The sequence below is a fragment of the Brassica oleracea genome, unplaced genomic scaffold (genome assembly GCF_000695525.1).
Source record: "Brassica oleracea var. oleracea cultivar TO1000 unplaced genomic scaffold, BOL UnpScaffold01904, whole genome shotgun sequence".
NCBI classification, from domain to species: Eukaryota; Viridiplantae; Streptophyta; class Magnoliopsida; order Brassicales; family Brassicaceae; genus Brassica; species Brassica oleracea.
In genome coordinates this window covers 1-3,848 of record NW_013618435.1, presented here as the reverse complement: position 1 = coordinate 3,848, position 3,848 = coordinate 1, and the positions used below count along the sequence as shown (strand labels likewise).

The following is a 3,848-nucleotide window of genomic DNA, read 5'->3' as shown; positions in this document are numbered from 1 at the left end:
TTCCGAGGAAACCCAATTTTGTGTTTCCTCGGAATTTCCTCGAGATATTCCTTGGATTTCATTTTCCGTCGGAATGTCTGACAATTTTCCGTTGGAATGTCCGTCAGAATACCGCTGTTTTCTTGTAGTGGATGGACATAACCATTTGCATTCAGACTTTTAAAAATTAATGTTAAATTAATTCAATAACTAAAATGTTTTTACAATGACTGTTACTTTGGTTCTCTGTTTGAACAAAATTGATTTACCTTTACATCAAAACAATGCTAAACAGTGACTGGCGGATCTGAAAATGCAAATTACGTTGAGAGAAAGTGGTTGTTTTGCTAGGTGAGTTTGCTGAGAAAGCCAAGTATTTTGAACTTATATGATCTTGGCACCCTTCTTGCATTTCAAATAATCTTTTAAGATTTCTCTGCATAATCTAAATATTTGGTTCGTTAGTTGTTGTGAGGCAAAACCCTATTGATTGGAAAACACAGAAAAAACATACTACAAAATTTGAGAGAAAGAAATCTAGTTTGAGTTTGATTAATTATAAAATTAGTTTTCAAATTAATTTTGACGTAACCTAGAGAAAAATATATCGTTTGTTTTGATAATCTTCATTAATCTTTTCACTACAGTCTCCACCATAGGCTTCTCTTTATTGCTCTATTTAAGAAATAAAAATAACTCCTTTCCCTACAGCACTGGATGTTGTTGCATAGGCTGTCAATGATCATGCTGAAGCGTGGACTATCAGAAGCATACTATTTCACCCAATTCAGTGGCTCGCTTGTTCCTCTCAATAGTTTGGCGTAGATCACAACATCGAAGCTATAAAAATCACTTTTTAAACGCAAATAGCATGTTTGAACGTATCCATGAGATGTGTAGCTGTGTCTTCCAACTTTCTAGTAAATGAACGGAAATAAGATCAAAAAGGCGAAAAATTAAATATTTAATCATCTAAATTAAACTATGTAAACCATATAACAGAACATAATTGAATGCAAACCACTAAACAAAAGCACAAATAACCCTAGGTAAATATGTATTCAATACTTACTGCAGTTGGGACGTGTGTATGTCACCGAGGTCTTTCTAATGGAAGCCTAAAGTCGGATAAAAAAATCATCATTTAAGAGTACGCTTGAGGAACTGAAGTCACTGTATATTACATGCCAACCAAATATACCACAGATTCCACTAAATTTTTCATAATCCACCACACAGTTTCTCCTCAAGAGATTGCAATACGGTTTAGAAAAACGACATTTACATAAATATTCAAAAAGAGCTCCATGGATAAGAATAATATGCTAACAGTTACGCATATGCAGGTGATACAATTATTGGTTTCCCGAAGGTTTCTCTGGTTTCTCACCAGATGGCATACGAGGATTCAGAGCTGGTGTAAGACTAATTGTTGGAATACAAAGATGATGGTCAAGGTATTTTCTTGAAGATTTAAAATGAAATAAAACGCTTTAATCTTAATATAGATGTTACTTACTCTTGGTTTGGAGCTGGAGCTGGAGTTGGAGTTGGAGTCAAAACTGCTGATACTTCAAGAATGTCCAATCAAAGTGCATATGCAACTAATAACCTGCAAATATATAACATTAGAAACAAATTGTTTTGAGTGCACAAAAGAATCGAAAGAGTTGTTTTTAATGAGAAAATCTTCGAGCATATGATACGTGAAAGTTACAGAAATATAGATTTCTCCCAACCGTCAAACAAATAGATCCCTGAAAAGCCGCTTTGGGTATGAATATCTGGTTTGGCTTCACACTGCAATCGTCGTACATAGAGAAATTCTCTTTCACTGATCATGCCATAATTCAGATTTCTGGTACCTGCACGAAGGCCTTGCCAAGGAAGTTTACATAGAAAAATCGAAGGTGGGGAGGTAAATATATCAAATGGAAGCAGATAAAAATATTGGGTAAAGTAAGGATGAAAACATGGTGATTTTGCAAGAATCTGAGTCTATGCTTAATTCTATTATAATCTGCTTTGGAGGCTGGTCTTGAGTAGTTTTAGGATTAGAAGTATTGAATCGTATTAGACATATATGCTTAAGATTCTCTCAAATTATATATCTTGTTACTTTATAGCTTGGTGAGAAGAGGAAGCTGGTCTCACCTATAAAAGAGAGCACTCATGAACTTGGATGTTTGAAGATCTTCGAAAGAAGAGTATGGTTTTTTGTGAATGCAAATACTGATGCAATTTAAAAAGAAAAGGTGGATGGAGACCTAAACGATATTGTTATCTCAAGCAATCATGGAAAGTCATTTTTGAACAAAGAACATGGAGTTAAGACTTTACCTCTCGGTACCGCACCCCTGAAGAGAAGCAAATAAAGCTCAATCTCTGCAAAATTCTCTTCCACAGTAACCTCTCTTGATAAAGAGAAACAATCCGGTGTATCCAATAATGAGAAACCTTGGTCTAGCGTAGTAGCCTCCTGTGTAGATCTTCCTTGTACTCCATCTTATATTATAACCTCTTCAAAGAATACTTTTGATCACGCAACTTCCTTTGGAAATTAAAGTAATTATCCTGATGGTGCAGTTTGGTCAGACCCACAACTGTACTAAAACACCTCAAACATCAAGTATAAAGAACATTCGAGGGGTAAAGATAAGCCCAATAAAGCTTTAATACTCATCAGCTCCCCTCCTAAACCAGATAAAATCTATATATCATATTCATAAACAGATAAACTTATCTAACATATTCATAAAACAGAAAAAAATCTGGGAAGAACACTTACAGCCTCATCGATGAGCAGCATCTCAATACTCATCAGCTCCCCTCCTTTGTTGATATTTCTGGCCTCCCAGAACCTCAGCAAGCGGACCTCAGCAGTATTAGAGCATCGGCCGGCTCTCAAATTCGCAAGCAGAGTGTATGAATTCGCCATCTGAATATGTTGCTTCTAGGAGATCGTATGTTTGAGTAAATCGTTTCAGATGCGATGTGAAGGGAAGTGAGCGCCGATATTTATAGATGGAGTTCGAGCCTGTTTCAGGGTGAACGAAGAGATAGATCGAAATCATAATGCATGAAGAGTGGATTATTGAATGGAAAACTCAGAATAAATGTAAGAGTAAAGATTCTGGGACGTTACGGTTTCTATGGTTTCTCTGCAGCGTGGAGGAGGGAAGAAGAAGAATGACGCAGAAGAAGAATAACCCTAAACACTTCTGGGCCTAAACTAATCATACAGAAGCCCAACCTATTTGCTTCTTCTGACAAATATAGGTCCTTACGATTTCGTGATAACCCATGACGCGCGAGAAGAAAGATAGAGTACACAACCCCGTGACATGAGACAGACGCACTACTTTTGCTGACACGTGTCGGCAAAAGTCCCACCCTGTTTTGTGTCGTGGAGGGCTGTGCTTTGAGCACAATTCAACTTTATATATATAAGATGTTGGATAGAAACCGTGGACGTCGAGTTTTTAATATTAAGGAAATTCCATTTACTTTAAACAACTTAGTTAGTGGGCGTAAATGAGTATTCGATCAGTGATTTGTGAGGCTTAGCTTTTTGGACCCTCTAGTACGGACCTTTGTTTAGTTAAGTTCAGTTAGGCCCAATAAATTTAGAAGTTCGTTTTGGGCCATTTATAAAATCCATTGTGGGCGTCAGGTTAAGTTTATAGTGTTATTGCAATTGGGTTTGTCATGAATATCGGCCCTTATTGCAATTCCATTCAATCTTCATGGTCTGAAAATTTTAATATGTGAGATTTGAGCACACAAGCTTTGTAATTTGTGTTTACTAGGGATTAACCCGGGCTACGCCCAGGATTTTTATTTTTTTCTAATTTAAGTTGTTAAATTAT

At 36.4% G+C, this 3,848-nt stretch overlaps 2 long non-coding RNA genes across 4 annotated transcripts; both read right to left on the bottom strand.

The window, feature by feature from the left end:
• Positions 1 to 535: 535 nt before the first annotated feature.
• On the bottom strand, positions 536 to 1,795 carry LOC106321532. 2 transcript variants are annotated; one of them, XR_001266089.1, is made up of 3 exons: positions 1,499 to 1,795; positions 1,052 to 1,097; positions 536 to 896 (listed from the first exon to the last, which is right to left on the bottom strand). It is a non-coding gene; the product is annotated as an uncharacterized LOC106321532 (long non-coding RNA). The 2 variants fall into 2 exon arrangements; XR_001266088.1 differs by lacking the exon at positions 1,052 to 1,097.
• Positions 1,796 to 1,809: 14 nt separating this feature from the next.
• Positions 1,810 to 3,228, bottom strand: LOC106321530. Of its 2 annotated transcripts, none has more exons than XR_001266086.1 (3): positions 3,125 to 3,228; positions 2,768 to 3,016; positions 1,810 to 2,673 (listed from the first exon to the last, which is right to left on the bottom strand). It is a non-coding gene; the product is annotated as an uncharacterized LOC106321530 (long non-coding RNA). The 2 variants fall into 2 exon arrangements; XR_001266087.1 differs by having other exon boundaries at positions 1,810 to 2,553.
• Positions 3,229 to 3,848: the final 620 nt, after the last annotated feature.